This window comes from Podarcis cretensis, assembly GCF_951804945.1.
Source record: "Podarcis cretensis genome assembly, chromosome: 6".
Lineage (NCBI taxonomy): Eukaryota > Metazoa > Chordata > Lepidosauria > Squamata > Lacertidae > Podarcis > Podarcis cretensis.
Genome location: NC_137175.1, coordinates 77744906 through 77765728, shown reverse-complemented (window position 1 = coordinate 77765728; position 20823 = coordinate 77744906). Strand labels below are relative to the sequence as shown.

General features: G+C 40.6%; 1 protein-coding gene across 1 annotated transcript in view; it reads left to right on the top strand.

The window, feature by feature from the left end:
- Positions 1-2027: 2027 nt before the first annotated feature.
- SLC44A3 (solute carrier family 44 member 3) overlaps positions 2028-20823 on the top strand; it is a 96772-nt gene continuing 77976 nt past the window's right edge. The window contains exon 1 of the mRNA XM_079981366.1: positions 2028-2187. The gene's annotated coding sequence lies outside the window, so the exon portion shown is untranslated. The remainder of the gene's footprint in view (positions 2188-20823) is intronic.

The window sequence follows — 20823 nt, the reverse complement described above, 5'->3', positions numbered from 1 at the left end:
ATTTTTATTTCTTTTTAAATTCAATAAGAAATTTTATTATTATTATTATGGTCATTTTTCATACAGAAAGGTTATTGACATAAGCACATACAAAATGCAGAAATACTAATGAATAGGGAAAAAACCCCAAATGGAATAATAAAATGAGAATACAGAAGGGAGGGGGAAACCATAAAAGTATTTATATACAGTGGTACCTCGGGTTACATACGCTTCAGGTTACAGACGCTTCAGGTTACAGACACCACTAACCCAGAAATATTATCTCGGGTTAAGAACTTTGCTTCAGGATAAGAACAGAAATTGTGCACGATCCCATTAGCTAAAGTGACCCCATTTAGCGACCCCATTAGCTAAAGTGGTGCTGAAGGAGGTGAGGACAGGTGACCCCACCTAGGCCCAAAGTCACCCCCCCAACCAGGCCTCAAAACTGTCCAAAATTCCTTTTCTATCTTCTAAAAATCCACAGCTAAAGTTTTCCTCTGTTTTCTCACAAGATGCTGTGCAAGGGCAAACCGTTACTTTTATCACTACAAGAGAGCTTCAAAAAGGCTAATGAATAGGCTCTGTTCAAAGCAAGCCTGAGAACTGAGTCTTATCTCATTCAGTTGCAACATCTTGGACATGCTGAACCACAAGGCTCCTCAACCCACCCCCCTTTGGCTTCTCACCCCCTTTCCTGGGAAAAGTCCAAAAGAGTCCAAGACAGGAGCTTTCTGTTCATGCTCAGAGGAACTCATGGGGCAGGACTCCTGAAGAGGAGGAGAAAGGGGAGGGAACTGGAAGGGCAGTACATGCTCTGTGCAAATGACTGTGAACCCGTGCTTGTTTTGTGAATCTGTCACACTTGCTCCTTCTACCAGTTCATGGATGGTAGAAATAAAGCTTTTTCTCCAAAACTATTCCTTCAGTGTCTGTTGACTCCCACTCCCTCTCCCGGGTGCAATACTTTTTCCCACCCGAAGGCAAAGCCTCATAAGGCTACAGTGCTTCAGGTTAAGAACAGTTTCAGGTTAAGAACAGACCTCCAGAACAAATTAAGTTCTTAACCTGAGGTACCACTGTACTGCTATATCACAAAAAGTATCAAAAGTGGTACAAGGAAAGGGGAAAGAGTTTGGCATTTTGAGACCCATGATGTCATGTGGACACTGCAACAAGCTTGTACGTGTGAGGAGCACCAACCCCACAATAACAGTCACCTGGAAGTACCTGTACTTTCTCAGGACTCGCTCAAATGGTAATTTGGCTGTATGTACATAGGTGCTTTTTCATTTCTTGCAGTATCTCCAAGCTGCAAAAAGCAGTAACTGAGGAATTTCTCGCTACTATGCAGCCAGTTGGGACGCGGGTGGTGCTGTGGGTTAAATAACCACAGAGCCTAGGGCTTGCTGATCAGAAGGTTGGCGGCTTGAATCCCCATGACGGGGTGAGCTCCCATTGCTCGGTCCCTGCTCCTGCCAACCTAGCAGTTTGAAAGCACATCAAAGTGCAAGTAGATAAATAGGTACCACTCCAGCGGGAAGGTAAATGGCGTTTCTGTGTGCTGCTCTGGTTTGCCAGAAGTGGCTTAGTCATGCTGGCCACATGACCCGGAAGCTGTACACTGGCTCCCTCGGCCAATAAAGCAAGATGAGTGCCGCAACCCCAGAGTCGTCCGTGACTGGACCTAATGGTCAGGCCATGGACTGCAGTACCTGTTGGGCAAACCCTTGAAATTTCATGCCAGTAAGGGCATGACTTCCCTATAGGGCTTTGTAAAGAGAGCATTTATTTCATGGATTTGGGGGAGAAAAATCTGGCAGTATTGTTGGAAGGGACATACACTTGTTTGTGATTTTGTGCGAATAGGTAGTAGGATGGTGTTAAATTTGATTTGAATATAATAAAAAATGCAAACATGTAAGGTGTTATCTTTAAATATCAATGTCTGTGAATCTAGAAAAACTGCAATTTTTTTTTAGCTGCACAAAACTATGAGATGTAATAGAAGATAAGTATCCGTTAAACAGGCTAATTATGATGCAAATATTTTCTGTTTCAATCCAGTACACAGGTGGCTTCTGAAATCCTATTGAACTTTGCTGAATTCATTTCATATGGTGCCATTCCAGAAATAAAAGACCTCTGAGAAAGAAGTAGAGAAAATGTGAAGATTTCCAAGTGAATGTTCATTCAAAGAATTAGGTCTGTGAATTTATTTATTTATATATATAGAATACCTATATATTGCCTCATTGAAATAATGCCTTTAAAATACTGAGATAATCATTTTAGCTCAGCTGCTGCTAAAAAGATACATGGGTGTTTAACGATGTACATGCGTGGAAGATAAAGTGCCACCATAAGGCAGCTTCATATATTCGTTAAAAGTTAAAGTTAAAATAAATGCAACACTTTACCATAGAACCTATGCTGAAGGAAAGGGGAAATCAAAATAATTATAGGAAGCTTCTTTAGATTCCAATCTAATAAAAAGTGAGTTAAGTAGAGTTAAGTAAAGTTTAATTACTGGTATGTGTGGGAGAAGAAAGGGAGACAGGTAGGGAAAAGATCTGCATTCTTGGTATATATTCTTCCAAGTGTTTGGTACATTCCTTTGAAGGCTCAGCACATTCTTTAATGTAAAATTATTTATAGTCACTTCAGCATCATTTTATGGGAAAGAAAACATTAATGGATCATGCCCGGTCAGTCTTGGTATGTGCTCTTATTTTACTGCTTTATAAATTCAGTTGTGCATAAAATTTTAATATAATCCCAATTAGCATAAATTTGAGATTAAATTTCAGTATGTTAGCTAAACACTGTGCTTTGCACTGCATTGCTCAGTCAGAGTCTTGCTAAGAAATATTTTTAATACACTATGAATGCAAAATTGTCACTTAGTTGTGAGATGTCAGTCTTTAGTTTGCTGTAGGCTGTAAGTCAGTAGTAGAGCATCTGCTTTCCATGCAAACAGTCTCATGTTCAATTCCTAGCATCACTAGGTAGGGCTGGTAGAGACTCTTGACTGAAACCCTGGGGAGCTGCTGCCAATCAGTGTAGACAATATTGAGTTAGATGGCCCAATGGCCCAACTCTTTATAAGGTAGCTTACTATGTTTACTTCAGTTACCATGGCAGCTACAGGCAGGAAAACCTGTGTTGAGTTTGTCAACAATATATCGAGAGGTGATCAAACCTATGCCTAAATCATGCCAAAGTCACATTTCAGTCTACCATCTTGAATCAAATTGGTGCCTGGCATCCAAATGTCCGTGAAGTCCAGCACGCACACCCTAACTCATGCCTAGTATCTTGAGAGGCATCTGAACCTATGGCAAAAAAACAGGCAAAGTGTCAACTTCAGTCTGCCATCTTGATTTAAAATGGCATGTGGAATCTAAATGGTATCAGAATTCACTGCCTCTGCCTTAGGGACCTTTGTGTTGAGTTTGGCAATGAGGCAAATTGAAGCTATGCTGAAAAATGGGCAAAGCCACACCAAAGTGATTTTTCAGTGCACCATCTTAATTCAGAATGGTGGCTGTTGACCAAATATCAACAAACTTTGCCACCTCACTTCAATAACCTTGTACCAAGTTTGGTACCAATGTTCAGAAAGGCGGCAAAATATATGCCAAAAAAATGTGAGGTCACAACATAACCATGTTTTGATCTGCCATCTTGATTCAAAGTAGTTCTCAGAATCCAAACAGTGACAAAGTCCACCAGCCCCACCTTGAGAACCCTCCAACTAGTACACCCACATTGTTGTTGTTTAGTTGTTTAGTCGTGTCCGACTCTTCGTGACCCCATGAACCAGAGCACGCCAGGCACTCCTATCTTCCACTGCTTCCCACAGTTTGGTCAGACTCATGTTTGTAGCTTCGAGAACGCTGTCCAACCATCTTGTCCTCTGTCGTCCCCTTCTTCTTGTGCCCTCAATCTTTCCCAACATCAGGGTCTTTTCCAGGGAGTCTTCTCTTCTCATGAGGTGGCCAAGGTATTGGAGTCTCAGCTTCACGATCTGTCCTTCCAGTGAGCACTCAGGGCTGATTTCCTTAATAATGGATACGTTTGATCTTCTTGCAGTCCATGGGACTCTCAAGAGTCTCCTCCAGCACCATAATTCAAAAGCATTAATTCTTCGGCGATCAGCCTTCTTTATGGTCCAGCTCTCACTTCCATACATCACTACTGGGAAAACCACATTACTTAATGTAATATAGTTGTATCAAGTTTTATGGACTCCTATGGGGTAGTCTTTGACATTGCCAATAATGTCTTCTTCCACATGCCTGTGCCACTTTAGCTGTGTATGGGAGTGTTGGTACTACTGCACTACCAGACCCATGTTACTGTAGTACAAAAAATAAGATCTGGGGCATTCTTTACCCACTGTCTGGAGCAGACCCTGACACTTAGTTTGAATTTTAAAACCTGATGCTCATTCCCCTCTTTCCTACACTTATAGATAACAAGGAATGGTTTTGGTTTTTTAAAGCTGGAACTTCTGTCCCTGCCCACAGTAGTCTTATGAGAGCAGGTCTACCTTTAACAGGGATGGTGAATTCTATGTGCTGTTAATGATTGATGAGTTCTGTTTCTTATTATTATAGCATCCGGACTCCCTCCAGCAGTCCAGTACAGTGGATCAAGGGTCTGGACTGCTCTTTTATTTTAGATAATGTAGTTAAGGCTGCAGTCCATAGCCTATCATGTACCAGTACAGATCCGAGTCAGCAACTACGTCTGAAGCCCAACTGAGCTAGGATTTACCAGTTTTCATGTCAGTGTAGACTTAATGTTAAAATGTGGCTAAAAACACAGAGGATAAAGCAGTTTTAAGGGGGGCCTTTCTGAACAACAGTGGAGGAACAGCTTATTCCTATTGTCTGATCCCTTACCTATATCAAAGTCTTTGAGTGCTGTGTGTGTACCAGCAGAAAATACATACTGATTAACACAAAACGATTGGTGATTGAGTTAGGATAATGTGGCAAATATTCTGTCTTAATTATTTTTAAATGCAATGTTATGAACATGTGATGCAGTCTCCCTTAGCCAAATTCCTACTACTATGTTTCTGATTCTTTCCGCATACAAGATATACTGTAATAGCTATCAAAATCCAGGCAGCCCCACAGGTAGAAACTGTTCAGGCCTGGACTTGCTCTTGTTTCTCCAATGATATAGTAATCATGAGTATGGATTGCTGGCACGATAAACTACATTCTCATAAACATTCCAGGTTTGACCATATACCGTAATAGGAAAGCATTCTTTAGTTGTGACTCGGAAATTGCTCACGTAACTCACAGATATGAAAGAGGAAATCGTCCGTCTCTCTCTCTCTCTATATATATATCAATGTTGTTCTTTATAACCTGCTTTTTACAACCATTCTGGAAAAGTGACAAGTGTGAACATGCCCAGCAAAATGTGTGTATATGTTAGGGGTAATGTGAGTTGAATGGTCTCTGTGCATAACCAGCCATTGTGCACATTCATCAGGCCTCATGGAGAATGTGTACATAAAATGCCTGAAATGATATGGCTTAGTTAATGCTAGCCTTTCTCTGTGTGACTGTGCACTTGTATATGTGATACCAAGAAGGAATCGTGGCACTGTAAACTTGCTAGGGGTGGATGAATCTGTCCATTTTGGCTTCTCTCAGTTTCTAATATTTCCAATCTTGAATCCAGTTCTTCATATTTCTGCAATAATCCTCATGAAAATTCACCAGCATTTAAGTGTAAATTTCTACTAAAAATCGCATTTTTGTATGTATGCAGTTTTGAATGTTATCACATTTTTGCAAGCAAATCCCCCTAATCCAATGTGGTTTGTATGTAATTTTCACTAATACATGCATTTTTCTGTACACTTTCCCCTAATATATGCATTTTGTAGTCATTATGTAGATGGGCACTGCATCAGGCATTCAGAGAAGTGCAAGTTCTGAATAATTATTGTGTTTTGGTTCACACATTGGTTCTGAAAGTGTGGATTAGGGATTTTCTCACTAAAATAGAACAAAATTGAATTCGTCCCCTTCATCCAGTCCAACATACCTGTTCCATTATGCTAAATGTGCAAAGTAGGGCTATTGAGGGCAATGTGTCTGTATTCAAAGTTGGAGAGCAACAGTAATAGTAGGGACAATGGAAGAAATGGAGCAATGCTTTTTCTATTATTCTAGTTCATATATTGTCCTTCATCTATAAACCAGGCTGGGTTGTGGAAAGTTTGTGCTTTTAGGTTTTTCAGAAATGTTTATAGGTGTAGATAAACTGGAAAAGTTGAAGGAATGATGCAGAGAGAAAATAGGACAGCTACCTAAAGTGATAGCCTTATCACTGTTTTAAAAATATTTCACTCATAGTGTGCTTCCCAAAGTAACATGCTACCCAAATGCTCATGGGCACCAAACAAAATATTTATTCCACTGTTACAACCTGTAGTTTTCTCTCTTCAACCTTATGACTAATACAAAATAATCTGGTGCACACAAATAAAGACTCAGGAAAATAAATTGATGAAAGAAGCATTTTCTTTCTTCTAAAAGAATCCTGTAAAATGCTGTTTTCATGAGGACTATTTCAAAGGTTTACACACAGATTGGGAGTTTAAAGATATGCAGTCTTGAAGGAAGTAATCAACCCACATTGTGGTTTCTCCAACAGCTGTAATCTTCCTTGTGATTATTACTAATTGCTCTTTCAGTTTTACAAAAATAAAAATAGACGTGATACCCCATAAATTACCCAAACACATCCACATTAATCTGTATACAGTTAGCCATTCTTCTAACTCTTTCCTAGCTACTTAGGTACCTACTGAAAGAGAATAGCAGCTATTTGATCAAGCTTCTCCTGGCACTATGTTCCAATATTGTTTCCTATCTAGCCTCAACAATAAAAGGACATGAATATAAAGAGACATTCAGAACAAGATTTCATGTGGTTTCTGACCACAAAGTTCCATCATGAGAATAAAAGAAGTAGAGTGAATATTTAGTCAAAGTCAAGAATACCAGCAAAGATTAGTTATTTATTTTATATCCTACACTGTCAACATGCGTTTATATTCTCAGGGTGGCTAGCAGGGTAGAATTTACTATGAAGTCCACAGTTAGATGAAGATACAGTTATTAAAGGTAAAGGTAAAGGTACCCCTGCCCGTATGGGCCAGTCTTGACAGACTCTGGGGTTGTGCGCCCATCTCACTTAAGAGGCCAGGGGCCAGCGCTGTCCGGAGACACTTCCGGGTCACGTGGCCAGCGTGACATCGCTGCTCTGGCGAGCCAGAGCCGCACACGGAAACGCCGTTTACCTTCCCGCTGGTAAGCGGTCCCTATTTATCTACTTGCACCCGGAGGTGCTTTCGAACTGCTAGGTTGGCAGGCGCTGGGACCGAGCAGCGGGAGCACACCCCGCCACAGGGATTCGAACCACCGACCTTTCGATCGGCAAGCCCTAGGCGCTGAGGCTTTAACCCACAGCACCACCTGCGGTCCCTAGAATTTACTATGAAGTCCACAGTTAGATGAAGATACAGTTATTAGGACCAACCAAAAGTCACAAAAATGTGACAGAAGTCCTAATCAGGCAAGATGTTATGTGAAGCAGGAGGTGATGGAATGAGAAGAAAGGAAATATAACAGTTAGGCTAGATGTCATAGGCCTGAGAACAAACCGACCTCATTGCTACAACATCTAACTTTATTTTTGTACCTTTGTTATTTTGTTGTCTTTTCTCATTCTGTCACTCCTTGCTTTGAGTAACATCCTGACCATTGAAGTGATCTAGAAAACTCAAGTTTTCTATTTTCAAGTCCTATTTTTGTGACTTTTTGGTCGGTCATAATAAGAGTTGAATGGTTTGCCAATTTTGTTTCTCTCAGTTTCTCATATTTCCAATCTGAAATTCAGTTCTAAATCACATTTCTGCAGCTTTTTACTTTTAAAAAATCATCACAAAAATACATCAGCACTTTTGTATGCAATTTGACTAATTTTCATATTTTTACAACTAATGTTCTCTGATATAATGCATCTTCTATGTTATTTTCATAAATATATTTTTGTCCACACTTTCCCCTAATATATGCATTTTCTCTTGTAAATATTGTTTGGCTGGAGGACTTCATCACAAAATTCAGAGGAATGTGAATTTTGAAGGATGATTGTGTTTTGCTTGTCATTTCAAAAAGTACAAATTCCTCTTCCATCCCTACTTATAATAAAGGCATTACCCACTATGGACTGCAGCTTTTTCTTATGGACCAACACAACCACCTTTGTTTTTAATTAGAAACTACTATTTGCATTTTTCTCTCATAGCATATCTACAGCAGTGTGTCTGTTAGACATGGTACTATTTTATTATTTTACTTCTTCAGCTTTGGAAATGGTTTTATGCTAGCTAAATTAAATTGTAATGTATTATAGGATTTTGCAGGGGCTTTCTTATTAGTTTTAGATTATATGTTGTAACATAATGATATGCAATGTGATTTATGTTTTATTGTTATACTGCTGGTCCAGTTTATAAATATTTAAAATAAAATAAATACGGTACACACTTTTGGGTTTTTTAATCATACTAGAGTAATTGTCATGGGTTCCCCCAAATAATTATGGGAACTGACATTTGCTGTAGATGTTGAAAAATCACTTAGAAATTGTTGGCACCTTTCACAGACCTACAGGTAATTACCAAGCTGCTCTGGGAAAAAGCCTTGCCATTTGTAGTGTTTGAGTAGCATCTGAACATCTGAATGCTAACAGAATACAGCTCCTCAGGCTAAAGTGCTTGGTCACTGATACACCGAAAGAAGGTGCTTGACAATAGGGAATGCATACTCTAATGTGTCCTTCAGTTCAGATTGCTGTTCCTTTGGATCTTTAAAATACTAAAAAGAAAAAGAAAACAGAAGGAGTTCCCTTAAACACGAACAAACTTGGAAATATGCATTTGCCCTTTAATATTGACCAGAAAGTGTCACTACCACTCAGGGTCTGGTTTTGAAGGAGCACTTGGAATCCACACCACCCTACTCCTGTCTAGACTAGTTATCTCTAATATGTGCAAAACTATGTCCTAGTGCTTGAAAGCCACTTCTCTTTAGTCTAATCCCTTGGCCCTTTTCCTCAGCATTTTTTCATGTCACTGAATACTTTGTGGTTTGGAGCTTTTTTCCTTTTCTTTTCACAATGTATTCTGCATACAAGTTCATTTCTTCTTTGCTTAGCTACCCTTTTTGAAAAGACTTCCTGTAAATTACAGTGTATTGAAAATATTCATGCAAGGAGCACTTTGCCTTGTTTGAGTAATTTGGTTTACAATATAAAAAACGCAAAAATACATAACATAGTAACAACAAAAATGATAACCCTCCTTCTAGAATTATCAACCTTTTCCAGTACAGGAGTGAAAATTTAATTTATTTAGCTGCAAAGGCTTTATAGTCACCATTTTATAATGCTGCTTGTTGTTTGGTTTGACTATGGTACCCAAGAGGCAGAATGTGGTCTTGTGAATATGATACATAGATAGAACATGCCAAATGATCTATTGCTTGCTTTAATCCAGTTGCAGGATTCTGAAATGCTTGAAAACCTGTGACATCCTAGGTAATTTGCTTTTCAGAAACGGATGTGAATTGGCATCACTTTTTTGTGGACACGGCAAAAGCTGGAGCCCAGCATTAGTAAAAATGTTGTCTTGTGAAATTGTGTCCATGTGGGCTCGATGCCAAGAATACAACAGTGGCTGCAGTGTTTTTCTTGTTTCCCCTCTCTCTCCTTATTACATTGCTCCTTTTGATTAATACGCACTCCCACTGTGGAGTCAGTATTCCTAGGCTCCTCTTGTCTGATTTTCCTCTTTGCAGGGTACTATTCTGGGAAATTGTTTAGCTGTACACTGGGCAGAGGGCAGAGGGACAATGTTTTAAAGAAATGAAACCACTTACAGCTAGGGATGGGCAGATTTGTCCATTTCATTTATCACTGTTTCTAATTTTTTTGCATTACATCATCAACATGCCTTCTTTTCAAGTCTTCATGAACATTCACCAGCAGTTTAGTCTCCTAACATACACATTTTGATATGCAATTTTACCAAATGCACACACTTTTGCAAAGCAGTTTCACCTAAAATAATGCATTTTTCTGTGTTATTTTCATTTATATGAGTTTTTATGGGCACTTCACCCCAGTATATCATTCTTGCCCACAAGAGAACTGGAGAACTGCTATTCAAAATTTAAATAAGTATGAATTTCAAAGGGACAGCTGCATTTCAGTTCGCATACTGTTTCAGAAAGTGTGAATTATGTAGGCTCACCTTTAAATGTGAACTGAATTAAATTTGTCCCCTTAGAACCCAGTCTTATGCACATTCCTTTGCAAGTAAGAACACTTCCACAATACAGTTTACTGTGCACTCAGTGCTGCTTGTGCCTGCAAGTTTTCTGCATATTCTACACAACATCATTGTCATCATCATCATCATTATCATCATCAAAATGCTTTCCCATATCCCTCCCCATTTAAATTCAGATCCACTCTTTCCATGGGTTTTGTTTAATTGCTGGATTTTCTGCAGAAATTGTAAATCTGGATTAAATGGGAAATCTGGATTAAATGTGCACTTGAGCAGCTTTGGGTCCGCAATTAACAGCCACTTAGGGAATCACTTCAAGTGTGAATTGGTTTGCAGCCTAAGGCAAAACTGCTCAGGCTTAAATAAATGAAAAATCGAGCTGGCAACAAAGCAAGCTTAATACAGCAATAGGTTTTGAGAACCTATGGAAGGGCAATGATACTTGTCCCTATGTGGTTGCACTATAGATTTGTATAATGGCATTATGATATTGGCAGTTTTATTTCCTAATGATCCATAGCATGGAATTTACCTTCTTCCCAGCCACCAAACACAGGGTCAAACTATGGAGCTCAGTCCCCCAGGATGCAGTGACGGCCATCAGCTTGACACTCAGCTATACAGCAGCAAATAAAACATTTTTAGTGTGTTTTAAGTTCAATATACAATGTGACACTGGATGACGATGGAAAATTCAATGTACCATGCTTTAAAAAAGCATTTTCAGAACGTTTTTAATATGTGTGTAGATTCCACCTTGGATGTCTTTAAAAGAGGATTAGACAAATTCACGGAGAGGACTCTTAATGGCTACTAACCATGATGGCTTCACTCTGCTGCCACAGCTGGAGGCAGCCATGCTCCCAAATACCAATGGCTGGAGAGGAATCTTTCATGCTCATGTTCTGCTCCCTGGTTTTCCACAGGCATCTAGTTGGCCACTGTGAGAACAGGATGCTGGACTAGATGGGCCATTGGCCTCATCCAGCAGGTGATTATTGTGTACTTATGTACTGGTTTGTTTTAAAAAAAGACCTGTTTGAACAATGTAGTTTTCAGAAGATGTCTCAAATAAGGCAGGCATAGATACTGCCAAACCTGTACAGATTGGGAGTTCTACAGCATAGGGCCTGCCACACGAAAGGCTTGTCTCTGATGAAGGGCAACCAAACTTAAGGGATGGGGGGTGAAGCCATATTGCCTTCTGTTTCTTAATCCAGTATCTAGTGATCTGTTGAAAACCTGAAATGCAAAATGCGGGGTTTTCCTTTTTATACATATGTCTTCGACAAATCACTTGTATGTAGAATGTTAAATGCAATTTTAGGTATTTAATTTTATTTTTAAATAATGCATTTTGAAGCTCATGTTTCCTTGAAAGCTAAAATAATTATGTTTAAAGTTCCTCCTTATGCTGTCTGTTTACTTGGCGAACTTGCAGACTGTGTAAACACCTAGGGTTTATTAAGGAAATGACACAGTTTATTGCTGTGTGCTATGGCGATGTTAAAAACAGATGCTGTGAGCAGTCATAAAATGAAAGTATAGTTGTGCAACATATTGCAGATTATCAGTGAAGCAACCTAGGTGTGTTATAATAATTCATTTGATCTTTTGCAGGAGCCGAACATGATTTCTGTGTGTACTGAATGCATGCATTAATATTCTTGTTTCTCAGGTCTTGATCTCATATTGATCTCAGTTTCTCTGTTGCTGATTTAGAAGTTGCTCTGTTAGCGTAATCGCTATTGTATTTAGATTTATGATTATAGTTCTGCAACTCAAAGACTCTCATGTTATGCAACTATAGTATCTGCTTCTAGTTTGGCACTATATGCAAAGAAAAACCTGTATGAACATCTTGGGCTGTATGAACAGCCCTTGTCCTGGGGCTCTTTCAGATTGTTACTATTCTGAGTCTGGGACTCAGTTGGAGAGCAGCAAATTGCACATTTATAGACGATTAGGAGGTCTTGCATAGCAAATTCACCCCCCCCCCAGATTGGACTTTTTGTTATCAGGAAAGTGAGAGGACAGTGCACTGGAAAGTGTGGGATCATCCAACCTCCCCACAAACAGATCAGAATGCTTCTTAAATAGCCAGTGTTTACTAATCCATCTGCAAACAAATTGAGAAAAATGCTCAACAAAAAGGTCATGTGCTGTGAGATGTTCTGCTGCTGATACCATTGCTACTAGTTCAGACCTGCTTAGCTTTTTCATCCCCATTTGCTAGCTGCAAAATCTGCCTTCCCAGATACTGATCCTTAATATCCTCCAACATTTTACAGATTTGTGTCTTTGTAACCACCACACTGTTACAACATTCACATGGTAGCTGCATCTTAGCTGAAGGCTTCTCTTTGCCTGCTATCCACTGCATTCTTTCAACTCATTATAGTCTGTCTTGCAAGTGGCTTCAGAAGCAAGTGGCATTAGTACCCCACAAACGGAATATTATTTTAAGAAACATTGGAGAAATGCATGATCTAAAGCAAAAGAGGGAAAATCTTTTTCAACCTAAGAGCCACATTAATTTCTGGAAAGCCTTTTGAGGGTTACATGCCAGTGGAGGGCAAGGAGAGAGTGAGTGAAACAACAAATGTAAATTTTACCCTTATCTAGTTTCTTCACACACCTATTTGTTCTCCATCCAGACAAGCAAGAGGCATTATCAGAATTCTGGCCAGGCATTCCAAATACATTATAGCCAAGCAAAAACACTTTGATTCAGGGAGTTCTGACGGCCCTGGAAGGCCACATTTAGCCCCCAGCCCTGAGATTCCTCACCTCTAATCTAAAGAAAGCAAATTTGTCTAAGTAGCAGGAATGACCCCTTCATGGATCACTGCCTTGCCGTGGCGAAGGGGCTTGAAGAACTCAGAGAAGCTATGAACTATGCCGAGCAGGGCACCCAAGATGAACAGGTCATAGTGGAGAGTTTTGACCAAACGTGATCCACCTGGAGGAGGAACCGGCAAGCCACTCCAGTATCCCTGCCAAGAAAACTCCATGGACAAAGACAACAGGCATATAAAAGTTATGACGCTGGAAGATGAGCCCCTCAGGTCAGAAGGCGTCCAACATGCTACTGGGGAAGAGCGGAGGGCAAGTACAAGTAGATCCAGAGCTGATGAAGCGGCTGGGCCAAAGCCGAAAGGACGCTCAGTTGCGGATATGCCTGGAAGCGAAAGGAAAGTCCAATGCTGTAAAGAAAAATATTGCATAGGAACCTGGAATGTAAGAACCATGAACATGGGTAAGTTGGAGGTGGTCAAAAATGAGATGGCAAGAATAAATATTGACATCCTGGGCATCAGTGAACTAAAATGGACGGGAATGGGTGAATTCAGTTCGGATGACCATCATATCTACTACTGTGGGCAAGAAACCCGTAAAAGAAATGGAGTGGCCCTCATAGTCAACAAAAGAGTGGCAAAAGCTGTACTGGGATGCAATCTCAAAAATGATAGAATGATCTCGATACGAATCCAAGGCAGACCTTTTAACATCACAGTAATCCAAGTTTATGCACCAACTACTGGTGCTGAAGAAACTGAAATTGACCAATTCTATGAAGACTTACAACACCTTATAGAAGTGACACCAAAGAAGGATGTTCTTCTCATTATAGGGGATTGGAATGCTAAAGTAGGGAGTCAAGAGATAAAAGGAACAACTGGCAAGTTTGGCCTTGGAGATCAAAACGAAGCAGGGCAAAGGCTAATAGAGTTCTGTCAAGAGAACAAGCTGGTCATCACAAACACGCTTTTCCAACAACACAAGAGACGACTACACATGGACATCACCAGATGGGCAGCATCGAAATCAGATTGATTATATTCTCTGCAGCCAAAGATGGAGAAGCTCTATACAGTCAGCAAAAACAAGACCTGGAGCTGACTGTGGCTCAGATCATCAGCTTCTTATAGCAAAATTCAATCTTAAACTGAAGAAAGTAGGAAAAACCACTGGGCCGGTAAGATACAATCTAAGTCAAATCCCTTATGAATACACAGTGGAAGTGAGGAACAGGTTTAAGGATTTAGATTTGGTGGACAGAGTGCCTGAAGAACTATGGATGGAGGCTCGTAACATTATACAGGAGGCAGCAACGAAAACCATCCCAATGAAAAGGAAATGCAAGAAAGCAAAGTGGCTGTCCAATGAGGCCTTACAAATAGCGGGGGAGAGAAGGCAAGCAAAATGCAAGGGAGATCGTGAAACATACAGGAAATTGAATGCAGATTTCCAAAGAATAGCAAGGAGAGACAAGAAGACCTTCTTAAACAAGCAATGCAAAGAAATAGAGGAAAGCAATAGAATGGGAAGAACCAGAGATCTTTTCAAGAAAATTGGAGATATGAAAGGAACATTTCGTACAAAGATTTCCATAATAAAGGACAAAAGTGGAAAGGACCTAACAGAAGCAGAAGACATCAAGAAGAGGTGGCAAGAATACACAGAGGAATTATACCAGAAAGAAACGGATGTCTCATATACCCCAGGTAGTGTGGTTGCTGACCTTGAGCCAGACATCCTGGAGAGTGAAGTCAAATGGGCCTTAGAAAGCACTGCAAATAACAAGGCCAGTGGAAGTGATGGTATTCCAGCTGAACTATTTAAAATTTTAAAAGATGATGCTGTTAAGGTGCTACATTCAATATGCCAGCAAGTTTGGAAAACTCAGCAGTGGCCAGAAGATTAGAGAAGATCAGTCTACATCCCAATCCCAAAGAAGGGCAGTGCCAAAGAATGCTCCAACTATTGCACAATTGCACTAATTTCTCACGCTAGCAAGGTTATGCTTAAAATTCTACAAGGAAGGCTCAAGCAGTATGTGGACCGAGAACTCCCAGAAGTGCAAGCTGGATTTAGAAGAGGCAGAGGAACCAGAGACCAAATTGCAAACATGCGCTGGATTATGGAGAAAGCTAGAGAGTTCCAGAAAGACATCTACTTCTGCTTCATTGACTATGCAAAAGCCTTTGACTGTGTCGACCATGGCAAACTATGGCAAGTTCTTAAAGAAATGGGAGTGCCTGATCACCTCATCTGTCTCCTGAGAAATCTCTATGTGGGACAAGAAGCTACAGTTAGAACTGGATATGGAACAACTGACTGGTTCAAAATTGGGAAAGGAGTACGACAAGGCTGCATTTTGTCTCCCTGCTTATTTAACTTATATGCAGAATTCATCATGCGAAAGGCTGGGCTGGATGAATCCCTAGCTGGAATTAAGATTGCCGGAAGAAATATCAACAACCTCAGATATGCAGATGACACAACCTTGATGGCAGAAAGTGAGGAGGAATTAAAGAACCTTTTATTGAGGGTGAAAGAGGAGAGTGCAAAATATGGTCTGAAGCTCAACATCAAAAAAACGAAGATCATGGCTACTGGTCCCATCACCTCCTGGCAAATAGAAGGGGAAGAAGTGGAGGCAGTGAGAGATTTTACTTTCTTGGGCTCCATGATCACTGCAGATGGTGACAGCAGCCACGAAATTAAAAGACGCCTGCTTCTTGGGAGAAGGGCAATGACAGGCCTAGACAGCATCTTGAGAAGTAGAGACATCACCTTGCCAACAAAGGTCCGTATAGTTAAAGCTATGGTTTTCCCAGTAGTGATGTATGGAAGTGAGAGCTGGACCATAAAGAAGGCTGATCGCCGAAGAATTGATGCTTTTGAATTATGGTGCTGGAGGAGACTCTTGAGAGTCCCATGGACTGCAAGAAGATCAAACCTCTCCATTCTGAAGGAAATCAGCCCTGAGTGCTCACTGGAAGGACAGATTGTGAAGCTGAGGCTCCAGTACTTTGGCCACCTCATGAGAAGAGAAGACTCCCTGGAGAAGACCCTGATGTTGGGAAAGATGGAGGGCACAAGGAGAAGGGGGCGACAGAGGACGAGATGGTTGGATAGTGTTTTCGAGGTTACCAGCATGAGTCTGACCAAGCTGCGGGGGGCAGTGGAGGACAGGAGTGCCTGGCGTTCTCTGGTCCATGGGGTCACGAAGAGTCGGACACGACTAAACGACTAAACAACAGCAGGAATGAATAAAAATGGGGGGGGGGAGCGAGCTAAAAAGGAATCACTGTAGAAGAAATGAGAGTCAAGGCCCTAGCTTTAATACTTATTTATCATGTCATATGTTAGTTTCATTTGAGGAAAAATTCTGCGCCTTCATTCTGAAGGATATGGAACATTTCTGGACATTCTTGGACACGTGGTGCTTCATTGAATGGGTTTTGCACTGGCAAGGTAGTTTGAACTTTGTCTGCATAAGGAGCTGATCAAATTCTAAAAATGTCTATTTTACCTTTTAATCACTCCTATTAAAAACCATTCAGTTTAAATCAAGGACTAGAGACTTAAGGAATGGTGTGTTCTTTGTTCCCATTTTGGAAATAGATATACAGTGGTACCTTGGTTTACGAATTTAATCCGTTCCAGAAGTCCGTTCTTAAACCAAAGCGTTATTAAACCAAGGCATGCTTTCCCATAGCAGTGGGGGACTCAGTTTACAAATGGAACACACTCAACAGGAAGCGAAACATGTCCTGCTTCCAAGGCAAAGTTCACAAACCAAAACACCTACTTCTGGGTTTTCAGCGTTCTTAATCCAAGTTGTTCATAAACTAAGCTGTTCTTAAACCAAGGTACCACTGTATTTGTCTATATACTTGCTAACCCCTTTGCTTTGTGCTTGTGTCCCTGCCACCCTTGCTGTATTTCATAACAACGTATTTGTTGAGCCGTTCTTTGTTTCTCTTGGGAGTGTTTCTCTAACCGGATTTCAGGGCGTCTTTTGCTGACACTGACATTCTCAAGTTTCACATTTGTTTAAACAGGAAATTTAATGAATCCCATGCATTGCTGCATCTTTAAATATAAAGTTACCTACAGACAGCCAGAGCAGAATTTTGATGCAAAAATGTTTTTGAGTGAAAGGAGAAATTGGTCCATCTCTGTGTAAGATGCAGTGCGACTTCAAACCTAGACATACTTACCTGGGAATACGTTCTGTTGAACTTATCTCCCTTTGGCTGAGTTGCTGCTGCATTCTGAGATAGAAGTGGGGGAGGTCAGTGCAGTGCAAACACACAGGCAGGGGCACCAAATTGGCTCCACTGGTGTGTTTGCACTGTGCTGAACTCACCACTATCTTGCCCCTCCTGTTCTCTGTCCTGGTAGACCTCAAGATCTGAGCCAGAGGGAGGTTAGATGAGTGTCAATCCCTGACATCTCCAGTTAAGGCTAGGAGAGGTCGCTGTCTGAAATCCTGGAGAGCTGCTGCCAGCCAGTGTAGACAATGCAGGCTTGGAAGGTGAATCACAGTATAAGAAAAGCTCCTGTTGTGTTTTAATGTCTTGTTGAATGTTTGTTAATATCTTTCACTGTTGTGACCTGTTGGGCCCTGGGGACTTATGACAATAGGTGGGATGAAAACTTTATAAATAAACAACTAAATTCGTTTTAATTTTTTCATGAGCTATATAAACTTGCCAGCTGAAAATAACTTATTACATCTGATTAAGTAGATGCTAGATAATGAAAGCTTATGCCATTCTACTCTATCCTGGGAGTGAGCTACACTGAACTCAGGGGACTTACTTCTGAGTAGATATGTCTAGGATTACACTTTAAAGTGCCATAAGACTCCTTGTGTCTAAGATACAATATAGAACCCTTGCCTTGACTTTGTTTCCCTGGTTGCAGCTGTATTCCAATAATAAAAAAAATGAAAAAATGGATTATGGATAAACAGAGTCCTCTTTTTCAGAGGTTTTATCTGTAAAAAAAATTAAAAATCTGAAGGAATACATGTCCCCTTCCTTTAAACTGATGGTTGTATTTCAAATTCTCTGACTATATCCAAAAGCAGAATTGAACTCAGTATGTCTAAAAAAACATATGGCTGGGGTAATTCCAAATATGTTGTCACCCACACATGGAATATCATTCAGCCCAAGAGTTGATGAATGGAAACTGAATATGTGAGTGATGAGCACTTCTATGATAAATTAGAGTTGCCTTTTTTCCCATGGCCTGAACCATGGCTGCACCTGGGTTAATGCTAATTGCAGCTCTAAATCTTGTAATAGCTTACCCTTTATGACCTAATCCTTTCAGTTGTAACCCTGCAGCCTAGTTATTCAGGATCATTTCTGTTGACTTTAATGGGAAAACATTGAGTAAAAATGTTGCAGAACGCAGACTACTTCTCTTGGTCTAAGGTTGGGATTTCACTAATATAATGCATTTTTTGTATGTTATTTTCACTAATATATATTATTATTACACATTGCTTGGCTGGAGGGTTCTGTACAGCAAAATTCAGAAATGTACAAATGTCAAAGAATGGCTTCATTTCAGTTAACATCTTGTTTCAGAAAGTACAAGTTAGATAGGTCCACCTTTAAATGTAAGCTGAATCAAATTTCTCTCCCATCCATTAGTCTAAGGAAATTCCTAATTCTTCTTCAATCCCAGTTTCCCAAGTTTAAAATATTAATTAACATATCTTTTTAAAATGTAACTACCCGGCCAGTCTCTCCTAGCTCAAGCCCCATTTAATAACTGGAATTCAACATTATGCTATTATGCCTGCACAATTTCATTTGGGTTGCCAAATAGAACATTGCGTTCATTAGTCCACCAACTTTTTTCTCTGACCCTGCCCACCACTGGAAAGTGGCCTAGAAGCAAACATGACCTGGGGAAAGAAAAAAAATTCCTTACCCCTGCAGTGTTGTCTGTTGTATCTGGCAATTCTCCAGGGTCTCATCATACAGAGGTCTTTCCCAGCACATACTATCTGATCCTTTAAAAAAAGAGAAAGAGAAAAGGATAAATCTTGTGTGGCAAGAAACCATGAGTCAATCTGCATTTAAAAAAAATGTATGTACTTATTTACATTTAAGAAACTCAGTGCAGTATGGCTCTCTTCTCCCATTTTATCATTAGAGACACCGTGTGAGAAAGCAGCTAGCCCAAGTCAGCCAGAAAGTTTCATGGATGAGCTGGAGATCTGAAGCTGGTTCTCTTGGCATCCTAGTTCAAAACACAACCATGCCTGCCTACAAAATGGACTTCAATGGGACTTCCGGGTTAGCGCGATCTGGTTAATGGCGGATTCCCTCCGAGCTCCGGAGGGAATCGGCTCCGCTGGAGAAGGATTCTACCGCGACGGTGACGCGGGGACCCTCAGAAACCGCAGGCGCTGAAGCCTGCGGACTTGGTGACTCGGCGGGCACCTTAAGCGCCCCCCCGACCCACGAAGAGCCTTTTTAAAGGCTGCGGAGAGGGTACGGGGAGCGGCGTGGTGCTGTGAGTGGACCGCTACTGCAGTGGAGCGTAGCCGCGAGCCATGGCCAGAGACCGCTGACTTTCTTCCCTGAAATTCGGACTTTAATTAACCCGTGAGTAGAATGGAATTTGGACTTTAAAATTTTTATTTTTGAATTCGGCACGATCGGGGGATGTGCTAAAGGGAAGTCCGCACCCCCCTGCTTACAGAAGATTTAAAGCAAGGATCGGAGAACTAAGGTGGAGAGTTCTTTCTTTTTGGTGTTCTTTTAAAAGATAATATTTTCATGAGTTTGACAGAAGAAGATTCGTGCTGGAGTGTAAGAGTGGAATTTTGGAAGCTTTTGTTTAAACCCCCCCTCTCAGACCCGGGAGTGTCCTGTATGTGAGCTGGAGAAAAAGGAACAGGAGTTTGACAGCTGTCAAAGGAGCTGTCAAACGGGCAGTGAAAGTTAAAAATTTTATTATTTAACACTTCTCTGGACTAAATTTGTTACATTTGAATTAAAGAGGTTGGGAACAAAGTAGTGAAATAACAAAGTAACGGACTGTTGGGAAAGGACTATTAGGTAACCAGAATCCCCCTAGGGGAAACATTGAAACACTACAGTGGCTGCAGATGGAAAATTACAGGCAGAGATAGAAAGAATGTTCTTTCTCGTGGGAATTTTGCAGGAGCAGACTACGGCTATGAGTAAACAACTTATAATCTTGAATTCTAAAATAAGTGACTCTGCTGAATGCACAATGGACTTGACCGGAAAAAAATCTGCAGCTGAATTAGAAGAGATAACTTTGGAACAGGAGGAGAGGGAACAAGGAGTGGAGCATGTACAGATGGAGAGTACCAACCAGAAGCCTACACTGTTAGAACGTAAAGAAGAAGACTTTTGGATTACAAATCTGCGAAAGATGCGAGAGAGGAGGGAGGAAGCCCCCGGAACACTTGGAATACTTGAATTTAAAAGAAACAAGAAATATGATTGGGGCTTCCTCTTTGAGTATGGAAGATCAGTTGACCTTTCGCAGCAGTTGTTATCAAGTATTTTGGATGGAAGAAAATCTGATGAGACTGAGCTAGAACTCCTTCGAGACCCGATGACCAACAAAGAGGGCTATCAACAAAATCGGCA